The sequence below is a fragment of the Choloepus didactylus genome, chromosome 23 (genome assembly GCF_015220235.1).
Source record: "Choloepus didactylus isolate mChoDid1 chromosome 23, mChoDid1.pri, whole genome shotgun sequence".
Taxonomy (NCBI): domain Eukaryota; kingdom Metazoa; phylum Chordata; class Mammalia; order Pilosa; family Megalonychidae; genus Choloepus; species Choloepus didactylus.
The window spans coordinates 31597761-31621256 of record NC_051329.1 but is presented as its reverse complement, the minus strand read 5'-3'; the positions used below and the strand labels follow the sequence as shown (position 1 = coordinate 31621256).

The window sequence follows — 23496 nt, the reverse complement described above, 5'->3', positions numbered from 1 at the left end:
GCCACGGCGACTGGAGGCGCCACTCCGGGAGACAATCGGTGTCTTTTAGGGCACCGGGAGAGATGTGGGCGGCGCTGGGGAGGGGCGGGCGTCGGGCGTGGAGGGGCGACCCGGCGGCCCCATGAATTGGACCGCCGCCCCCGGAGCAGCACGCATGCCGGGCCGTGGAAGCCCCGGCCGGACTGCACAGCCCCTCGGCCGCCCGGGGTCCCGTCGATCGCCCTGGCTCTGCCGCCGCCTCCCGCGCTCGCTCCGGCCTGGGAATCAGGGGCCGCCGCGCCGCCTCCAAGGACCAGGCTCACGGCTACGCGTGGGGCACCGGGCGCCGCACCATCGCCGCCAGCCAGTGCCGCCCCGGGCCGCGCGAATTGGCGCTCCCGGGGGCGGCGGACCGCCTCCCTAGGTGGCCGTCCCCAGGCCCGCTTCGCCGTGGGCGCCGGAGCCCGCGCCGCAGCGGCAGCGAAGAGGCCAGGACAAGGCCCTGCACGAGCTTCCCGGGGCCGCCGGGTGATGGCGGCGGCGGTGGCGGCGGTGGCGCCTACCGGTAGGGCGGCAACGCGGCGCCGGCCGCCCGCGGGACCCGTTGCCCCGGCCTGGCAGACGCCCGCGCGCTCGGGTGGCCCGGACATCTGGGAAAGAGGCGGGCCGAGAGCGCGATGCAGTCGCGGCCACTCCGGGCTGCCAGGGCCGACGGGAAAGGCTCGGATCCGGACCCGGCCCTGGACCCGTGGCATCTGCGCCTCGTCCGAGCTTCGGAGGGGACCCGGGGGAACCGGAGCCCTGCAGCGTTCCCGCCTGGTGCGCCGGCGGGTCCAGCTGAAGCCTGCGGGTCCGTCTCCACCTAGTCGCGCGGGGGCTTCCCTGCAGAGCCTGCACCGAGCTGGGCGCGTGTGCCTCGGGCCCCCTGCGTGGTCGGGGCGCCCCTTTCCCCTGCCTCGCCCCAGGGTTCGATAGAAGCTGGAGCACCGGGGCCCAGGAGCTGGCTGCTGCATGGAGGGCTCAGGGCCGGCGGCACTTGGGAGGGAGAGCCCAGGGTTCTGAAACAGGCACATGGGCCTGGAAACACACTCAGGCAGGAGCCCGCACATGCCCACCTCCTGGCCCCAAAGTGCCACATCCCTCAGGCCAGCTGCCTGGCTCCCCAGCGCGTGGCTCCCTGGGCACATTCCCCTCTCCATCCCCAAGTGCCACAAGCAGGCACCTTCCTGCGGCTGGCTCCCTCCTGCCACTGGGAAGGGCAGCTTTTTGTCTCCAACCCAGTTTCCTCCCAGGCTGGGCTCAGGGCAGGGGGCATTGGTGTGCCACTTAGAGGGTCACCCTAGATCCCAGCACAGGAGACCCTGGTGGGAGCCTCAAGACATTACTGCACGGGTTGAACTTCAAATTCAAGTTCAAACGTGGCTCCCAAATGCCCAGCAAATTGTGTGGAATGGGTGTCAGGAGGCAAGCCAGGGACTGCAGTTGTGTCCTTGGCTGGTTGGGGTGGGATGGCTGAGAGGGTGCTGGAGCTGGCCTGGAGGGCAGCCCCTGTGATTTGCCCCAAGGTTGCTTTCTTCACTCACAGATGCTTCCTGAGCACCTACTGTGAGCCAGGAAGGGGAGGGAGCCAGAACCACAAGGGCTCTCTGGCTCAGCTACATAAAGTACATCTGGGGAAACAGAGATCCAGAGAACCAAGATGATGGCTACCAAGTCAGGTAACCCCCTGAGGGCAGAGCCAGGCCTGGCCACCAGGCAGGCAAGCTCAGGGCCCCTGCCTGGCTCTGCTGAGCCCCACTACAGAGGGTGGCAGATCTGTGCCTGCTGCTGGCAGCCCCTGACCCCAGAATATGCCTTTGAGATAAGAATGCTGGGTGAAGCACAGGGCACCCTAAAGAGAATTGATCCAAATAGACCTACTCCAAGATACTAAACAGATTTTCAAACATCAAAGATAGAAGATTCTGAAAGTAGCAAGAGAAAGGCAATCCATCACATACAAGGGAAGCTCTATGAGACTAAGTGTGGATCTCTCAGCCAAAAACATACAGGTGAGAAAGCAGTGGCATGACATATTCAAGATACTGAAAGAGAAAAACTGCCAACCAGGAATCCTATATCCAGCAAAACTGTCCTTCACATATGAGGGAGAGTTTAAAATATTTACAGATAAACAGACACTGAGAGAGTTTGTGAACAGGAGACCTCCTGTACAGGAAATACTAAAGGGAGTGCTACAGACAGATGGGAGGAGGGGAGAGAGGTTTGGAGAAGAGTGTAGAAATGAAGGTATCAGGAAATAGAGGGTAGAGATCAGACTTTTGATGTTGACGGAGTATAGAATGTTCTAGAAGGTTGATTGTGTAGATCTAGAAATGCATAGCACAATACTAGGTGATAGTAGCACAATATTGTAAGTGCACTGACAAACATGGCTGTGAATATGGTTGAAAGAGGAAGGTTAGGGGTCTGTGTAACACCAGAAGGAAAGCCAGAAGATAAAGGTTGGGAATGCGTAACTTAGGGAACCCTCGAGTGGTCAATGAATGTGATTAAATGTACAAAAATAAGAATGCTTTTGCGTGAGGGAGCAGCAAGAAGGAATAAAGTTATGAGGTATGCAACAAAGTGAATGGACCATGAGGACAGCAGGTTGAGTGAAATAAACCAGAAATGAAAAGACAGACATTATAAAGCCTCACTAAAATGGACTAAGAACAGTGTGTAAACTCTGAGAATTGAATCTGGGAGCATGGGCTAGAAGGAAGGTTTATGTAAAGGTTCCTAGATTGTAAGCTCTTACAGCCATCATTTTTATTCATGACTTGTAACAGTTATTTCTAAATTTTGAGATTCTGACGTTTGTGGGTGACATGGTCAGTCCCTGGAGCTTCAGGTGTCTGTGTGGCACCTGGAAGTCGGAGCCAGAGTTCAGCAGCTGTAAGTGTCAGCATTGCCCCATGAAACAGCTGCTAAAGAGGCTGAAAAGATCATCAGATTTCGTTTGGAGATATAAACAAAATGGACTTGGTTGAGATTGGGGTAGATCTGACTAAAGGGTAGAGGGTGATACTAACCATGAAATGCTGACTTCTGTGTGGGAGCAAAGGATGAGACATTTATTTGGTGCAAAATCTATATTTTCTCTAGCACACTATATAATTTAACTTGTATGGTCTGTTTACTCAAATGCCATAATTACATGGAAACTTGACTAGGGAGTGAGACCTTGTTGTACAGGTAGGTTAGCAGGAAGCCCTGATACAACCCAGAGTAATTTGGGCAGAGAATAAAGTGTATTTCCAAAGCCTCCTTGAGAGACTGTGGAAAAATGTGGAAATATTGAACTTCCCCAGCTGGGGAATTCCTGATATTCTCTCAAGTATTATATTGGGGACCACCAGCTTAGTAGGCCGAGCCCTCGACCTTGGGGCTTTCCCTTACAAAGCTTGATACTGCAAAGGAGAGGCTAATCCTACTCATAATTGTGCCTAAGATTCACCCCCAGAGGCTCTCTTCTGTTGCCCAGATATGGCCTCTCTCTCTAAGCCAACTCACCAGGTAAACTCACCACCCTCTCCCAGGGGTATAAATCTCCCTGGCAATGTGGAATGTGACTTCCAGGTATGAGACCCTGCATCCTGTGATTGAGAAAGCCTTCTGGACCAAAAGGGGGAAGAGAATTCAAAATTTCAATGGCTGAGAGATTTCAAATGGAGTTGAGAGGCATTCTGGAGGTAACTCTGATGCACTATGTAGATATTCCCTCTCAGTTTTTAGTTTTGTTAGAAGAGTTAGAAGGAAATATCTGAAATTGTTGAATTGCAATCCAGTATCCTTGATTCTTGAAGCTTATATGGTATGACCATGTGATTGTGAGAACAGTATGGTTCAAACCCTCTTTACTCATTTTTGTATGGACAAATGGGTAGACAAAATGGGGACAAAAAGTAAATGAATATGAAGGACGGGGATATGGGGCATTTTGAGAGTTCTTTTATTTTTATTCTTATTTATTTATTTATTTGGAGTAATGAATATGTTCACAAATTGACTGTGGTGATGAATGCACAACTATATGATGAGACTGTGAGGAATTGTTTTACACTTTGGATGAATGCATGATATGTGAATACATTTCAATTAAAAAAGTAAAGGGGGGAGGTGGGGTATGGGATGTTTTGAGGGTTCTCTTTTACTTTTATTTTCATTCTCATTTTCATTTTTATTTTTTGGAGTGATGAAAATGTTCAAAAAATTGTGTCAAATGCACAAGTATATGATACAACTGTAAACAACTGTTGTACACTTTGGATGATTGTATGATATGTGAATATATTTCAATAAATTCATATTTAAAAAAGAAAAAAAATTAAAAAATATGGTCTTCTGAAAAATCAGGTACCAAAATTAAACACCCCTAATTGATAAAACACTAAAAAAGAGTAGGCACAGAATGGAACTTCCTCAACCTGATAAAAGGAATCAATCAAAATCCAGGAGCTAACATCAGAGTTAATGGTGAAAAAATGAAAGATTTAACCAAAGAACAGAAGAAATACAGGGATATGTGCTGTCACCACTTGTGTGCAATGTTGTACTGGGGATTCTAGCCACAGCTAATAGGCAGGAAAAATAATAGGCAATGTGGTGTCCACATTGGAAGGGAAGAAGTAAAAAAATCTCAATTTGTAGATGACATCAAAATTTAATTGAACCAAAATGTATACATAAATGTTCATAGCAACATTATTCATGATAGCCAAAGAGGGGAAACAACCAAAATATCACCAACTAATGAATGGATAAACAAAATATCCATATAAGAAATATTAATCAGTCATAAAAAGGAGTGAAGTATTTGTACATCCTACAACATGAATCAACCTGAAAACATTATACTAAGTGAAAGAAATCAAGACACAGAAGAAGGCAATGTATTATATTATTCTATTTTTATGAAATGACCATTATAGACAAATCACAGGAACAGAACATAGTTACCTTGGCTGGGGTGGGTATAACTGGGATTGACTACAAATCACTAGAGGGTTTCCTTTTGGAGTGATGAAAATATTCTGGAATTACATACTGGTTATGGTTGTACAACCTTGTGAATATACTAAAAGCCCATGAATTGCCCACTTTTAACAGGGTGAATGTTATGGGATGTGTATTATAGATCAATAATAAAAGAATATGCCTTAACATTTTTCCAGTTTTTCCCTAAACCATTACTGTTGAATCAACTGAATGATTAAGTCTCCGCAGTGCCTTGCACGTGGCAGGTTGTAGGTTGTGATACTTGATGGTCTGTCTCTGGCTTTGGGCAGATGCCCATTTTGATGCTGTTGAACCACTGCTGGGGATGAGCCATCCATTTTCAATATGGTCAGTCAATCCCTATGTGTATCCTATGTTTGAATCCATTAATATCTGTTTCTTTTCTTCTTGTATCCTTGAGGCAAAGTCCTGGAAACTGCATTCACAATATGGAGAACTACTGACATCTTGCTAGGAGAAGACCAGGGGGAAAATAATAATATATGCAAATGTCAAAATTGTGAACTCATTATTCAGAAAGTGCCTGAATCAAAATTTGTATTAAGAAGGTGGATCCTGTACTTTGGTGTACAGTTAAAACACTCAACAGATTAATTGCATGGACAATAGATGAAATAGATGAGACAACACAGGAAGGCTGCACAGCGCAGTGACTGAGAGCATCCCACTCAGAAGCCACATGTACCTGGGAAGGTAGCTTAGCCCCTCTGGGCCTCAGTTCCCTGTTCTGTGGTGTGGAAATGTTAACAGAGCCTACTTACTAGTATTATGTCGAGGCTAAAATGAGTAAATACAGGTAAACCTTTAAGAAAACTGGCACTTCATAAAGCTCTGCAGGTTCAATTATCAAATGCCTGGAAGAATAAGCAGAAAACATGGCAATGGTTGCTTGCAGAGAGGGTACTTGGGTGGCTTCCGGACAGGAGAGGATGGAAACTGACTTTCAGCCTTTCCATGGGTGTTATGCATTACAGCTCATTGAGAATAAGTGTTATCAAAATAGTTAAGGACACTGATGTTTTTGAGAAGTTGGAAATCATAATGTTGATGTTTGCTGGATCTGGGGAAGGGAATGTGGCTGGAGCCCTGGAGATACAGATCCTCAATAACAATAAAAATTATTGCCCAGGAGCCCTGGACCAAGAGTTCCCTTCACTCCTTTGGGGATTGAATCACCTCCCCCACAAAAGATACATCCAAGTCCTAATTCCCAGTCCCCTGGGTGTAAATCCACTTGGAAATAGGATCTTTGCAGATGCTATTATTAGTAAAAGTGTGGCCCAACTGAATGAGTGGGCTTTAAAGCAATATGTCTGAAGTCCTTATGAACAAAGGACTTTGGATGTGGAAGTAGAAGAGAGAAGTAGGAGAAGCCACAGAGAGTGAGAGAGCAAGATTACCATGTGATGGAGGATTTCTAAAGTCTTTGGAGAAAGCATGGCTCTGCTGACACCTTGATTTTGGACTACTAGCTTCCAGATCCATTTAAAAAATTACTGTGCTATGTCAGCCAGCACATGGTGTTTATCAAAGCAACCCTGGTAAAATAAGCAGCCCTGGCAAAATCTCTTTCCTTGCCTGAACCAAGTGAAGGACCCTAATCCTAACCCAACCTCATGACTCTCCATTTCAATCCCTGACCTGAGATACAAAGCAATTTCCCCCTAATGAAGTGCCTCTGAAGGATCAGGGAATGTCCAAATTTGTGGCCATCCTCCTCAGGCATCTTCACACTGTCAGTTGCCTCATGTGAGCCTTCCTGGGGCATCAGGTGACACACAAAGTGACCAGTGGTCTGCTTGGCTCCCATGCTGGCTCAGAACCCAGAACATTCCAGACCAACTGCCATGTAACAGCTCCACAAAGAATTAGCTTCACCTTCAACTGACCAACCCTAGGCCAGCGGATGATGCTTATCACCTGGGAAAGTCACCAGCTGGGCTGGGACTCACTAGTTGAGTGAAATCCACTGCCCCCACTGTCTCCCTAAGGTCTGCACCCCTGTCTGAGCAGCCTGGACTGAGGAGGTTAAATGGACAACGTTATTTTGGTGATGTGAAGTTTACATGAAATTCACATTTGTAACCATAAGTAACTTTTTTGTTGGAACACAGACCTGTCCGTTCCCTGCTGTATTGTCTCTGGCTGCTTTCCTGCTGCATCACCAGAGTGGATTAATTGCAACAGAAACTGGGCTTACTGCTTGCAAAGCCTAAAATACTTACTACCTGGCTATTTAAAGAAAAAGTTTGCAGGTCATTTGTTTACTTGTACTTTTTCTTCTTTGATTTATTGACCAGTTCAGCCAGAAGTTTGTTTAAATTAATAATCTTTTGAAGAACCAGCTTTTTATTTTGGTAATCTTCTGTAAAGCTATTCTCTCCTTTATTTCATTTATATTTTCCCCATTCTTTATAATTTCTTCATTCTTGACCCTGTGGGTTTGCTCTGTTGCTACTCTTCGCAACTTTTTAGAAACAAGTCTAGCTCATTGTTTACAACCTTCTCCCATATGTTTAATGCTACAAATTTTGCTTTAACTACTCATTTAGCTTTGTCTCACAACTTTTGACTGTAATATGTTCATTATCACTCAATTTCATGTATTCCCTAATTTGCCTAGTGATTCTCTTTTATTGCAAGGGTTATGTGGAAATATTTTATTGTTTTCCAAAAATGTGGGATTTTTTTAAAAAGCTATTCCTTTATCAATTTCTAAATTTGTGGTGTTATAGTCAGATTCAATCCTAACAACTTTTAACATTTTGCTTTCTCAAAGTCAAGCCCTAAAAAATATCTTTTTATTCCCAACAGTTGCAAAGAATTTGTTCTTTCACCTTGAAAAAAAAAAAATGAAGTGCTAAAAATGGTTAATATGTTTTAAATTGCATAAGAAATGTTTAGACAATATTATAAAAATTAATATTTTTCTAACCTTTTGGTTACTAATCTGCATAATATTACACAACAGTGTGGAAACAAGTTATTTTATGAAATGTTACATGTCACAGATACAGCCAAATTTCCTTGTCGGTTACATTGTTTTACTCTGATGCTTCTCTGAAAGTGCTTGCAGTTAGCTACAAGTCAGGGCTTCATCTTCAATAACAACAAAGAAAGACTTTTAAAAAGAGACAAGGCAAGCATATAAATTATGTTCTATCCATTATTTAATATAGCCCTAGTAAAAATATAAAGAAAAATAAATTAGACCTCTGTTTTTTTTTTAGCTTGTACATTTTTTTTTATTAAATTCAGTTTTATTGAAATACATTCACACACCATACAATCATCCATGATATACAATCCACTGTCCACAGTATGATAACATAATTATGCGTTCATCACCACAATCTATCTCTGAACATTTTCCTTACATCAGAAAGAACCAGAACAAGAATAAAAAATAGAAGTGAAAAAAGAACACCCAAATCATCCCCCCATCCCACTCCATTTGTCCTTTAGTTTTTATCCCCATTCCTCCACTCATCCATACACTAGATAAAGGGGGTGTGATCCACAAGGTCTTCACAATCACACTGTCACCCCTTGTAATCTACATTATTATATAATTGTCTTCAGGAGTCCAGACTGCTGGGTTGGAGTTTCGTAGTTTCAGGTATTTACTTCTAGCTATTCCAATACATTAAAGCCTAAGAGGTGTTATATATATAGTGCATAAGAATGTCCACCAGAGTGACCTCTCGACTCCATTTGGAATCTCTCAGCCACTGAAACTATTTCGTCTCATTTTGCATCCCCCTTTTGGTCAAGAAGATACTCTCAGTCCCACGATGCCGGGTCCACATTCATCCCCGGGAGTCATACTCTGCGTTGCCAGGGAGATTTACACCCCTGGGAGTCAGGTCCCACGTAGGGGGGAGGGCAGCGAGTTCACCTGTCGAGATGGCTCAGTTAGAGAGAGAGAGGTAGACCCCTGTTTTAATTGAAGTGCTTGCATATTTAAACCAGACTTCTGGTACTGCGCCTGCATGCTCTCTCCCCATCGGAGATACTGGTGAGACCCGTTTCTGTGGTCCCTAGAACTATGACGGTGTCAACCCCATCACATGGACATGCTCCTTCTGTTCTCTTCTGGATTCTGACCATTTCTTTGTCTGTTTTGGGTTATAAAAGCCCAAACAACTCTTCTCACTCTGAAGTGGTCTTGGAAAGATTTATTTTTCCTCCAGTTCTGTGTTGATGCATCTTCAATAAACTACTTTCTCAGCAAAGAAAGAGACTTGTTTCTCTATTTGATATGGGATCAGGCAGACCTGACTATTTAGAACCAGGTTTTCTAACAGTATCAAGATCACACAATCTAACTATGACCAATACTTTGCACTTAAAGATTTCTGTTCATAGTTAAAATTAAGACATCATAGATTTAAAGATATGTGCAATGTGTAAAATTTATATATGTGAACTGACATCCTTAGGCCTAACCATAACTGCAGTTTTTGTATTTTACTATTAAATAAACTCTAGTCTTTATTTGGATTTCACTGGATTTTCCATTATTGTCCTTTGTCTGTTCTGGAATTCCATCCAGGATACCACAACACATTTAGTCATCACATCCCTTAGCATACTCTAGTCTGTGACAGTTTCTCAGACTCTCCTTGTTTTTCACAACCTTGGCAATTTTAAAGAGTAACTACTGGTCAAGTGTTTTGTAGACTGTCCCTCAATTTGGGTTTGTCTGCTGTTTTTCTTATCACACATGGGTTATGGGTTTTTAGGAATACTACAAAAGTAATGAGCCCTTCTCATCACTTCACAGCAGGGATACCTGCTCTCAACCTGACTTCTCACTGGGGAGTTAGCCTTGAACAACTGGCCGAGGATTATGTGACAAGTTTCTCCACTGTAAAGGTATTTTCCCCTTTTCACACACTGTTCATGAAAGCAAGTTACTAAGTCCAAACTGCACTCAGGTAATGGAGGGGTTTGGAAATGGGGAGGAAGGGAGTAAAATTCCACCACATTGGGGAAGTGTATCTACATAAGTTATTTGGGATTCTTTGGTAAGGAAGATCAAAGTGAAATTCCAAATTCAATACATCAATCACACTAGCCACAGAACAAGAGAGCAAGTCACATGTGTTTAGTGGCTATTATATTGGATAGTGCAGATACAGAACATTTCCATCATCTCAGAAACTTCTGGAGAGCAGTGATTTGATTTTTTGACCTTTCTTCTTTCCAAACATATGCATTTAAAGATATAAATTTCCAAAAAATGCTTTCACTCATTCCCATAAATATTTTTATTTCCATAATTTGGATCTATGGATTCTTTAGCACCAGGTGCAGGACTAGAATGGGGAAAACAAGGAGCCTCAAGCACAAAATGAAGGAGCCGCTGCTTCTCAGGTCTGTGAAAGTGCAGGGACAAATGGCACTTTGCACCTTAGGCCCCTTGCTTGCCTCACCCTATGCCCAGCTCTGTTTAAAAATACATTGCTAAATATTTCAAAACTATTGTTTGCTTTTTAAAAATTAAATTTATTGATTTCTAGTTCAATTCCACTACTGTCATGGGTACCTGCAAAAAGCCCTACAGCTAGTATCATAATTAGTGGTGAACTATCAAACTTAATTTTAAGAACATGATGCAAATGCCTGCTATAACCACTTCAAGTCAACAGAGCATCTGCAATAGCCAAGAAAATTTAAGACCAAAGCTGCAGCACTTAAGATCCCAGATACACAGACTTACATAAAGCTGCAATAATTAAGGTAGAATTAGGCACAATGAGAGAGAACTGGCCAAACAGAATGGAATAAAATCCAGAAATACATATATAGTCACTTACCTGGTTCACACAAAGGTTTTCTGCAATACAGTGGGAGAAACAGTGGTCTTTTCAGCAAATGCTGCTGGCGAATTTGGATATGCATATGGGAGTTTATTAACCTTGATGTCTTAATTTCTCACACCTTAAGCAAAAATCAATTTGAGATAGATCACAAATCTAAATGTAAAAAGTTAGATAGTAAAACTTATAGAAGAAAACATAGCTGGAATATCTTAAATTGCTTAAAAAGATACACAAAGCATCACCCATAATGTCCATAAATGTATGCATTAAACCACCACCAGATCAAGACACAGGACACTTCAGTGCCCCAGCATTGCCCTCAGCCCCCTCCCAACTGACAACTGAATTTAAAAAAAGTCACGATTTAAACAGGCACTAAATGAGATACCACTACAACCTCAACTGGATGTCAGTACCAAGTTTTGGAAAGGATTTGTATCAAGAGAACTCTCAGTATATCTGGTGGGAATATACATTGTTTCTATTACTTTTGAAAAAAATATTTGATATTATCTACATTTTATCTGTAGTTCCATCACTTCTCATAGCTGTATATACCCAAGAAAAAGTGAGTCCTTGTGCCCACTGAGAGATGCACAAGACTGTTCATAGCAGCTTCATTAGAAACAGCCAAAGAGTCAGCCTAAAAGTCCATCAACAGTAAAATGGATACATAAAACTGTGCCATATTCATTTACTAGACATCCACCAGACCATGAAAAGGAATGCATTACTGGGACACACATCCAGGATGCATCTACAGACATTATTTAAAAGAAGACAAAGACAAAAAGATGCTGAGTGATTTCATTTATTTCAAGTTAAAAAACAGACAAAACTAACCCATGAGAATAGAGATTAGAATAGGTGTTACCTAGGGGGAAGGTGATTGGAAGGGAATATGAGGAAAACGTTGGGCTACTTCTTTTTTTTCTTTTTTTAATGCAGTTTTATTGAGATATATTTAAATACCATATGATCATCTGAAATGTACAATCAGCTGTTCACAGTATCATCATATACTTATGCGTTCATCACCACAATCCATTTTTGAACATTTTAATCACTACAAAAAATAAAAATGAGAATAAAATTAAAAGTAAAAAAGGACACCCAAACATTTCATACCCCTCCTCCCCACTATTGGTCATTTACTTTTTGTCCCCATTCTTCTACTCATCTGTCCATAAACTGAGTAAAGGGAGTGTGAGCCACAAGGTTTTCACAATCACATGGTCACATCATGTAAGCTATATAGTTATACAATCATGATCAAGAATCAAGGATACTGGGTTGCTGTTCAACAGTTTTAGGTATTTCCTTATACCTATTTTATTAAACCAAAAACTAAAAAGGGATATCTATATAATGCATAAGAATAACCTCCAGAATGACCTCTCAACTCCATTTGACATCTCTCAGCCACTGAAATTTTGTTTCATTTCTCTCCCTTTTTGGTTCATAAGGCTTTCTCAATCCCATGATGCCAGGGCCAGGCTCATCCCCAGGAGTCATGCCCCATGATACCAGGGAGCTTTGGACACCTGGGAGTCATGTCCCATCTGTGGGGGTGGGGATATGAGGACACCCTGCAGAGTTGGATTAGAGAGAGGCCAGATCTGAGCAACAAAAGAGGTACTCTTAGGCATAGTTATAAGGAGTCTTAGCATCTCCTTTGCAGGAACAAGCTTCATAATTAAAAGCCCAAAAATCAAGGGCTCAGCCTACCAAACTGGTAGTCCCCGATGCTTGAAAGAATATCATGGAATTAATATTGCCCTGTGTTCCGGTTTGCTAATGCTGCCATTATACAAAATACCAGCAATGGATTGGCTTTTATAAAGGGGATTTATCTGGTTATGCAGTTATAGTCTTAAGGCCATAAGGTGTCCAAGGTAAGGCCACAAAAATAGGGTACTGATAGCTGGATAAGTATAAAATATTCAATATAATTCTTTAGCTGGAAAATGGTTAGTATAGTCTTCAATAGCCAATAAAGGAAAAAGAAAAAGAAAACTGTTTATTAAGATCACTTCACTCAAGCAGCTTTAAGTTATTCTGACCATGAAAAGCCCTTGTTTAAATAACTTGCTATTGCTCTAATCTCAACAAGAAAAACATATTCTCTGCTCCCAGGAACTTTCCCAGCATTGCTTGCAGTAAGATATGAGGGATGTAACCACGTGGTCTCATAATCAGGACCTTGAAAAACAAGGCTGGATGAGGGGAGGACCTGAAGATAACAAGGAGATGCTGACCAAACAGCTTTCTCTCTTCTATTTTTTTTTTTCCTTTCCACTTTCTTCTGGCTTCTGGCCATTTCTTTGTCTGTTTGGGGTTTATAAAAGCCCAAATAATTCTTCTCACTCTGAACTGGTGCTGAAAAGCTTTTTATTTACTCCAGTTCCTGGTTGATGCATCTTCAATAAACTCACCTTCTCACCAAACAAAGAGACCTGTTTCTCTGTTTGATGGGGGATCAGGTGGGCCTCACTATTTAGAACCGTGTTTTCAAACAGTAACTGTACCTTCACTGGAGAAAGGCCATTGGCATGTGGAAAATATCTGTTAGCTCTGACGGCACGTGGCTGGCATTTGCTGATCCTGGGTTGTGTTCCAGCTCTTCTGTCAGCTCCTGTGCATTGTTCAAAATGTTGCTCTTGGGCATTTTGTCCTCTCTTTGCTGCAGCTCCTCTTCAAAATGTCACCCTCAGTTGCACTCTCTTGGCTGAAGCTCTGAACTTCTTCTCTCTGAGCACTTACATGGGGCTCTAGTAAACTAATCAAGGCCCATGCTGAATGGGCAGAGCTTCAATTCCATGGACATTATCTAATCATAGTTATCACCTACAGTTGGGTGGGTCACATATCCATGGAAATAATCTAATCGAAAAACTCCAACTTTCACTAATAGGTCTGCCCCCACAAGATTGCCTCAAATTATATGGCTTTTTCTGGGGGACATAATAAATACAAATTGGCACACCACAGCAGTACTGAGAACTCTTCAGAGCACAGTCCACCCTCTGACTCACTCTGCTCAGGGGATGGCATTCCCATGGCCAGAAGTTCTTGGTCTGGGCACTGACTTCAACCTACTGTCGCTGCACTGTATTCTCTAGGGATCCCTTTTCTTCATTAGAGTTCTCTCCTTTAGAGGGTGTAAAGGATGGTGAGGTCATGAAAAGCAGATGGACCTGGAGTTCTCCAAAACAAGCAAGCTTGTAGCTAAGTCATTTTTAGACTGTGAGGAAGCACTTGAACACAAAAAGATGAATTCTAAAGCAACTGTGAGTGTCCCACATCAGTACCCAGAGCTCTTCAGAGCACAGTCCACCCTCTGACTCACTCTGCTCAGGGGATGGTATTCCCATGGCCAGAAGACCTTGGTCTGGGGACTGACTTCCACCTACTGTTGCTGCACTGTATTCTCTAGGGATCCTTTTTCTTCATTACAGCTCTCTCCTTTAGAGAGTGTAAAGGATGGTGAGGTCATGAAAAGCAGATATACCTGGAGTTCTCCAAAACAAGCAAGCTTATAGCTAAGTCATTTTTGGACTGTGAGGAAGCACTTGAACACAAAAAGATGAATTCTAAAGCTATCATGAGTGTCACTGACAATCTGTTGAAGGAAGTCTCTGAGCTAAAAGATGCACTCAGAGTGCATGAGCAAGAAAAGTAATGGTTGCTGCATATTTTCTTCTCAGCTTGGTGACACAGGAAGGACAGGATTTAAAGAACATCCCAGAGATCCAGCTCTCCCTGAGCACATTAGCAGATGACACGGGGAGTTGGGAACAAGTTCCTGAGGAATCCCAGGCCCTGAGGATGATCATGCTGAGTAAGGGATTCCTTGGGTGAGCTTCAGCTGGTCCAGCATGATCATCCCAAGGGCCTGGGTTTCCTCAGGAACTTGTTCATAACTCCCTTTGTTATAATGTTCACAGGGAGAACTGGCTCTCCAGCATGACCTTTAAATCCTGTCCTTCCTGGGTCACCAAGCTGAGAAGTCAAATCTGCAGCAACCTTAAGTCTTCCTGCTCATGCACTCTGTTAACACAGAGACTTCCTGCAACAGATTGTCAGTAACACTCATGGTTGCTTAAGAATTCATCTTTGTGTGTTCAAGTGCTTCCTCACAGACTAAAAATGACTTACCTATAAGCTTTCTGGTGTTGCCGAGCTCATGCAACTCCAGGTCCATTGTTTTTCACAACCTCACCATCCTTTACACTCTTTAAACAAGAGAACTCCAATGAAGAAAAGGACTCCCAGAAGATACCATGCAAGGATAATAGGTTGAAGTCAGTCTCCAGACCAAGGTCATCTGGCCATGGGAATGCCATCCCCTGGGTACAGTGAGTCAGAGGGAGAACTGTGCTCTGAGCAGTTCTGGGTACTGCTGGACCTCAAATCTGGGCCCTAAATCATCAATATTTCCTAGTCCACCTTGTCCTGGGTTCCTTGGCAGGCAGCTGTCACCAGCACTCTGGGTATCAATTTCCCAATGGATCAGCAGTGGCAGGAAGTTGGAGGACTATGATGAGGTTTCTGCAGGTGGGTGGAGCTCCATGGGGCATTAATCACATGTCTGTGGCTGCCAGTGGGTCTCTGAGGGCTCAAAGATAGACTCTTGGGACAGGGGTTCTGCAGGCAGGAGGGGTCCAAGGGGCATTGAGTGTGGATCCATGGCTGCTGGTGGATCTTTTGGGGGCTCAGTACTGGAGGTTTGGGACAGGGGTTGTGTCCACAGGAAGGGATACATGGGGCATGGAGAGCAGGTCCATGCCTTATGGTGGATTAGCAGGGGCTGGAAGACAGAAATCTTGGTGAAGGGGTCTAGAGGCAGTAGATGGTCCATTGGGTGTGAAATGCAGGTTGGCAGCTGCCAGTTGATCAGTGGGGGCTTGGAGATGGACAGTTTGTACATGGGATCCTCAGTCATAATGGGGACTGAGAGATGCCAAGTGCAAGTCTGTGGCTGTCAGTGGATCAGGTTAGGCTCAAAGGTGGACAGTTTTGACAGGAGTTGGGCTGGAAAGAGGTCATCCAAGGGGCATCAAATGAAGGTCCACAACTGCTGGTGGCTTGTTGGTGGCTCAAAGTTGGACAGTCCTGACAGGACTCATACACACCAGGAGTCATCCAAGGGGCATTGAATATTGGTCCATGACTTCTGGTTTATCACTGGGGGCTTGGTGTTGGATGGTTGTGACAGGGATTCTGCAGACAGGAAGCAGGCCAAGCATCACCATGGGCAGGTCCCCAGCTGCCAGTGGATCAGCAGGGGCTGGAAGGTTAACAGTTCTGACAGAACTTGTGCAGACCAGAAGTCATCCATGGGGCATTGAGTGTGGCTCCGTGACTTCTGGTTGATGAGTAGGGGCTTGAAGTTGTGTGGTTGGGACATGGGTTCTGTAGGCAGGAAGTGATCTAATGGTTGCTGATTGTGGGTTCACAGCTGCCAGTGGATCTGTGGGACTTTGAAAGTGAACAGTTCTAACCGAAGTTGTGCACACTGGAGGTCATACAAGTGGCAGTGTGCTTTGTTCCGTGACTTCTAGTGGATCAGTGGGGGCTTGAAGTTGGAAGGATGGGACATTGTTCTGCAGAAGGGAGGTGATCCAAGGGTTGCCAAGTGCAGGTCCATGGATGCTTGTTGTTTGGCAGGGGCTCAAAGGTGGACAGTTCTGACAGGACTTGTGCACACCAGAAGTCATCCAAGGGGCATTGAGTGAGGGTCCATGACTTCTGGTTGATCAATGGGGGCTTGAAGTTGTGTGGTTGGGGCAGGGGTCCTGCAGGCAGGTGGTGGTCCAAGGATGGCTGAGTGCATGTCCATTTCCACTGGTAGATCATTATGAGCTGGAAGCTGGATGGTTGGGACAGGGGTTGTGCAGGTGGTTGTTCTACCCAGGGGCATCGAATGTGGGTCCACGGCTGTCAGTGGATCAGTGAGGACTCAAAGCTGGATGGTTGGAACTGGGTTTCCCCAGGCAGGAGGGGGCACATCGGGTGTTGAGTGTGGGTCCACATACTCCCTGGACCACAAAAGGAAGTGAAGCAGGATGCCATCCAGGGGGACCCCATTGTTTGGGTGGGGTTCCTGGTATGGGGTGTGTGTGTGAGGGAGGACCCCTCCACTGACCTGAGCAGGTCGGCCAGAAGGAGCAGGAGCAGCAGCAGCGGCGCCATCTCGGCTCACTCAGCCTTTCTGCTCAGCCTCAGGCCCTGGCAACTGCCTTGGATCCAGGCCCCGCCCCCAAACCCACCCACCAATCAGCTGGCAGAACTCAGCTTGCTTCTTGTGACATCACCGCCTTCCCTCCCTGTGAGGTCACCTTCCCCTCCCCCCCTGACGTCAGCGCCCTCCATCCCCCAGCCCCCGCTTGTGCCCTGCTGATCCCCTGCCCAGGGGACCTTCCCCAGCACCATCCTCCCTCCGTGCAGCCCCCGCCTCCCTCAGTCTGTCCTGGATGTGGCCACTGGGCTCGGGGTGGTGACCAGCACTCGGGCCTCACCTGAGGTGACTGTGGGCAGCCTGGGGAGCTGCCACCACCACGTTTCCTCAGGGGCCCGGAGGGCTCTGGGATGGGGCAGGGAGGGGGACTCCCAGTACCATGGTGCGGTTTAGCCCAGAGTCCTGCCCCTGCCCAAAGCCGTGATCAAATCACTGCAGGTGGGTCTGGGGTCTCCATGGGGAACATGCTCACCCCTCACCTGCCAGTGCTGCCCCCACTCCCTTTGCTGGTGGAGCTTCAGGCTCTGACACTGGGTCTGTGGACTGAGAACTTCAGGGGAGGGGAGACCCCAGTGCAGGGAGGGGATATCCCAGTGCAGAGGTGGGTGCTGGGGAGGCTCCCACACCAGGAGGGGCCTTGCACTCAGGAAATGCATGTCTGGGCCAGTCACACTCGTGCCTCCTGGGCTGGGCTGGGAGCACTCTGGGGGTGTGAAAGCAGCTCCTGCCTCAATGCCTTCCCCCTAACAGCAGGAGTTCACTGGGGTCCGCAGGCCCAGTCTAATGGGACAGTGTCTCCCTGGCTCCCTGACCCCCTGGGGTGATCATGTGATGAACTTTTAGCAGAGGGTCTCTGCAGGGTTTCCGCAGAAGATCTGACAGGGAGCAGCGGCCCCATCACTGCCATTCCAGGGAAATCTCTGCTGGGCTCTGCCTCCTGATGAGCCACTGGGCTCCCGGGAAGGGGATCCTCACCCCCTCACACCTGCCAAGGTCCCTCCCTTTCAGCCACTGTGACATTTTTCCAGTTGTGAGAGCTGGGTGTTCACACCCCCTGGCCAGTCCTGCTGTCATTCGTGTCTCTGTCATTTCCTCCCTGGCCCCAGCACTAGGACACACACCCCCACCTCCCACAGCTTCCTCCTCTGTGTCCTCATCCCACCCGGGGTGATGCCTGTGTGTGCTCATCAGATTCCTGCCTGCCCTTCCCCAGGAGGGGGCACAGGGTCACCCTGGCTTTATCTGGTGCCTCTGTGCCCCACTCCTGGGCACAGCACCAGCACAGGGAGTGCTCAAACATGTCTGTGCCCCCCCCCCACCTTATATGACTCTGCTCCTGTGGGGTCAAGATGTCCCAAGTCAGCAGATGCAGCCCTGATAAAGCCTGGGGTCAGACCACTCAGGACATTTCTCCCCATCCATGTTCTCACTGTCCACCTTCAAGCAGGTGACTTCCACAGCCCTCTACTTTCAACTGTGCATGTGTTGAGGATGGGAAACAGCCCATGCTGTGGACACAAGCTGTGGGGTGTGCATGCAAGGCCCTGGACTCGGGGCTGGCACAGCCACTGCTCACCGATCCCAATCTCACAGTAAATGCATAAAGCTCCCCCAAGTCCTCTGCCAGGTGCTTGGTAGCTTGAGGACCTTCATGTGCTGCCCAATCTTGGAGGCATCTGACAGAGGGGGTGGCAGTCAGTCCTCCAGCCTGTCCATTCCAGAGCAGGGCTCCAGGAGATGCACAGGGACAGTGCAGCCATCCTGTCTGCTGGCCGGAGACACCCCTCCTGTCTTGGAGAAAAGCCAGGCTAGAGCTGCTATGGGGCTGAACTGGATGGGGAGCAGACCCTACTGTGTGGGGTGATGAGGGGGAGGGTGCAGAGCTCTGGGGGGACAGAGATGCCTGAGGGGTGGAAGGAGGGATTCTGAGTGGCCCAGCCTGTGGGATTCAGGGAGGAGACACAGACCAGGGGCCAGCCCAGGGTTCCCAGCTGCCTTCCCGGGAGCCCAGGTCCCAAGGCTGAAAATAGGTGGGGACTTGGCATTGCAGAGGTGCAGAGAGCAGGCCACCTTGCACCTGTGCACAGGGGTCTGTGTGGAGAAGGACCCCACATGGGCACATGGTATCAGGGAGGACCACCACCCTCCCTCACCTGCACACACAGCCACTCACTCTCTTCTGCACCTGTGCACCAGCTTCCAGGCCAGTTCCTGCCAAATCCCAAGTGTTGGAATGTACCAATCCATAAAGGGGGGGAAGGTGTGACTTTGGTTTCCCTCCACACAGGTGGATTTGGCTGGAAGCAGGGGGATGAGGAACACACAGAAGAGGACCTGGCATCTGTCATCCCATCAACAGTCCTCAGTGATTCTCCCATGAACAGCAAGTGGGAATGTGGCCCCCAGGCCTGGCCTTCCCCACAAGGTGATGATGGTGGAGCACACCAGGATGGCAGGTGAGTCCAAGGGGACCATGGCTACCTGGGCGGCTGAGGAGGGTGCACCCTCTGCACTCTCAGGCAGGTGAGGCTGCACAGACCACAGTGGACAGGAGGGCAGGGGCTTCAGGATGACAGGGTGGGTGAGGGTCTAGAATGAGACCCAGCTAGGAGCCCATATACCTGTGGGGTACATGGGCAGAGCCTGGGGATCAGCCCAGAGCCCACATCTCCCCAATGTAGATGAGTGGAGGTGTGGATCCCAGCTTGGAGCCCATATTACTATGGGATAGACAGGTGGAGGCTAAGGGTCTGGCTCTGAGCCCATACCCCACAGTTTAGATGGCTGGAGGTGTGGGCCAAAGTGAGAAGCCCCAATACCTGTGGGTAAACAGGTGGAAGCTGCGGCCCCGCTCAGAACCCATACAACTGTGGGAAAGACAGGCTGAGGCTGGGGCCCAACTTGGAGCCAATATCCCCACAGGGCCAACAGGTGTAGCCTGGAGTCCAGCTTGCAGCCCATGTTCCTGTGGTGTGGACTGGTGGAGGCCTGGGGCCCAGCTTGGAGCACATACACCTGTGGGGTTAGGTGTGTGGAGGCTGGGACCTTACTGGGAGCCCATATCACCACAGTGTAGATGGTTGTAGTCTGTGTCCCAGCTAGGAGTCCATATATCTGTGGTGTAGAGAGGTAAAGGCTAGAGCCTGGCTTGGAGCACAAATAACTGTGGTGTAGAAGGGTGGACATGTGGGGCCCAGCTTGGAGCCCATATAGCTGTGGCATAGACGGCTGGAGGCCAGGACCCAGCTCGGTGCCCATATACACAGTGTAGACCCCTGGAGTCTAGGGCCACTCTTGCAGCCTATATAACTGTGGGGAAATGAGTGGAGTCTGGGGCTCAGTTCAGAGCCCATATCTACACAGTGTAGACAGGTGAAGATGTGGGGCCCAGCTTGGACCTCATATACATGTGGGGATGACAGTTTGAGACTGGGGCCTGGCTTGACACCATATCCCCACAGTGTAGACAGGTGGAGGCCAGGGCCTGGCTCAGAGCCCATATTCCTGTAATGAAGATAGATAGAGGCTAGGGCCCAGCTTGGAGCCCACATCCCCACACTGTAGACAAAGGGATGCTGGGAACCGGCTCAGAGCCCACATCCCTAAATTGTAGATGGGTAGAGGTGTGGGGTCACACTTGGATTCAATATACCTGTGGTATAGAAAGGTAGAGGCTTGGGCCTGGCTTGGAGTCCATATACCTGTGTGGTAGACAGGTGGATGCTAAGGCCCTGTTCAGAGCCCATATACCTGTGGGGTAGAGAGGTAGCGGTTGGGCAGCGCTTGCTTCCAATATACCTGTTGAGTACACAGGTAGAGGCTGGGATCCATCTTGGAGCCCACATTCCTGCAAAGTCATCAGACCCAGTCTAGGGCCAGCCTTAGACACATATAACTGTGGTGTTGATAGGTAGAGGTTGGGGCCTGGCTTAGAGCCCATATACCTGTGGGGTAGAAGGTGGAGGCTAAGGCCCGGCTCAGAGCCCATATCCCAAAACTATACTTGGCTGGGGACATGGGGCCTGGCTTTTTGCCCATTTAACTATGGTGTAGACAGGTGGAGGCTGCGGACTGGTTGAGGCACCAAATAATTCTGCTGTAGACATGTGGATGCATGGGGCCCAGCCCGAATCCCATAAACCTGTGCAGTAGATTGGTGGAGGCTAGGGGCTGACTTAAAGCCCATATCCATACAGTGTAGATGGATGTAGGCTTGGGCCCATTTTGGAGCCCATATACCTGCAGTGTATGTAGGTGGACACTGTGGCTCAGCTTTGAACCCATGTACCTCTGGGCTAGAGTGGTGAAGGCTTGGGCCTGGCTTGGTGCCCATATCCACACAATGTAGACAAGGGGAGCATGGGGCAGTGCTTGGAGCCCATATAATGGCTGGATGTTGGGGTCCAGCACGGAGCCCAAATCCCCACAGTGTAGACAGGTGGATGTGTGGGGCCCAGCTTAAAGCCCATATCTCTTCAATATAAACTGGTGGAGGCTGGGGCCTGGCAGAGTGCCCATATTACAGCAATGTAGACAGGTGGAGGCAGGGGCCCAGCTCAGAGCCCATATACTAGTGATGTAGACAGTTGGATGCTGGGATCCAGCTTGGAGCCCATATACCTGTGGGGTAGACAGGTGGAGGCTGGGGCCCAGCTTGCATCCCATACCCCCACAGTCTTTATGGGTGGAGCATGGGGCTCTGCTTGGAACCCATATCCCCACACTGTAGACAGGTGCAGGCTGCAGCCCAGCTCAAAGCCCATATCCTCACAGTGTAGACAAGTGGAGGCATGGGGCTCAGCTTGGAACCCATATACATGTGGAATATACAGGTGGAGGCTGGGCCAGGCTCAAGCCCATATACCCACAGTCCAGATCAGAACCAATATTCCCAAAGAGTAGTCAGGTGGAAGCATGGGGCCCAGATTGGAGCCCATATACCACTGGGGTAGACAGGTGGAGGCTGGGACCCAGCCTAGAGCTCATATTCCCACAATGTACACATATACGGTAATGGAGCACCACTTGATGCTCATATAACTGGGGTGAAGTCAGGTGGAGGTTATATCCTGGCTCAGAGCCCATATACCCACAGTGTAGATATGTGGAAACTTGGGCCTAGCTTTGAGCTATTATCCCACAGTTTAGATGTGTGGAAACTAGGCTTAGCTCTGAGCCCATATGCCTGTGGTATAGACAGTTGTAGCCTATGGCTCAGCTTGGAGCCTGTATCCCTCTGGGGCAGACAGGTGGAGCCAGAGGCCCAGCTCAGAGCCCATATACCTTTGGTGTAGACAGGTGGAAGCAAGGGTCCAGCTTGAATGCCATATACCTGTGGGGTAGAAAGGAGGAGGCTTGGGCACAGCTTGGAGCCCATATACCCGTGGGGTAGAGGGTGGATGCTGTGGCCTCTCTTGGAGCCCATATTTCCCCAATGAAGACAGGACGAAGTTAGTGCCCAGCTTGGTGCGCACATAAGTGTGGTGTAGACAGATGGATGCTGGAACCCAGCTTGGGGCCCATTTTCCTGCAATCAAAACAGGTGGATGCTCTGGCCTGGCTTGGAGCCTATATCCCATCAATATAGACATTGGGGGCTGGGGTCTACCTTGGAACCCATATACCTGTAGGGTTGACCAGCAGAGGCTGGGGACTGGCTTGGAGCCCATATAGCTTTGGTGTGGACAGCTTGAGCCTGGAGCCTGGTTTGGAGCTCAAATAACTGTGGTATAGACAGGTGGATGTGTATAGCCCAGCATGGAGCCCATATATCTGTGTGGTAGATGGCTGGAGGCTGGGGTCCAGCTCAGAGCCCATATTTCCACAGTGCAGATGGGTATAGGCTGGGCATGGGTCAGATTCCATATCCACACAGTGTAGATGCGTGGAGGCATTGGGCCCAGCTTGGAGCCCATATCCCCATTGTGTAGACAGGTGGATGTGTGGGGCCAAGCTTTAGCCCATATCCCCACAAGGTAGATGGGTGGTGATGTGGGGCCTATTTGGAGCCTATATACCTGTGGTGTAAACAGGAGGAAGCTAGGGCCTGGTTCAAAGCCGAAACGACTGTGGTGTAGACGTGTGGATGCTGGGGACCACCTCAGAACCCATATATATTTGGTGTAGATAGGTAGAGTCTGGGGCCCTGCTTGGAGCCCATATCCTCACCTTGTAGCCTGGTTGTGGCATGAGGCCCACCTTGGAACCCATATAAATGTGTTATAGACAAGTGGAGGCTGGGGCCCAGATCAGAGCTCATATCCCCACAGTATAGATGGGTGGAGGCCATGGCCTGGATCACAGCCCGTATTCCACAATGCAGATGGGTGAAGGCCGTGGCCTGGATTGGAGCCCATATACTCAGAGGGTAGACAGGTGATGTTG

The 23496-nt window shown here is 47.7% G+C and overlaps 1 long non-coding RNA gene across 1 annotated transcript in view; it reads left to right on the top strand.

Annotated features, from left to right (window-relative positions):
- The window catches only part of LOC119519120, a 64404-nt gene that overhangs the window by 33242 nt on the left and 7666 nt on the right, over positions 1-23496 (top strand). Inside the window, exon 2 of the long non-coding RNA XR_005213952.1 lies at positions 19400-19568. This is a non-coding gene — a long non-coding RNA (uncharacterized LOC119519120). The remainder of the gene's footprint in view (positions 1-19399; positions 19569-23496) is intronic.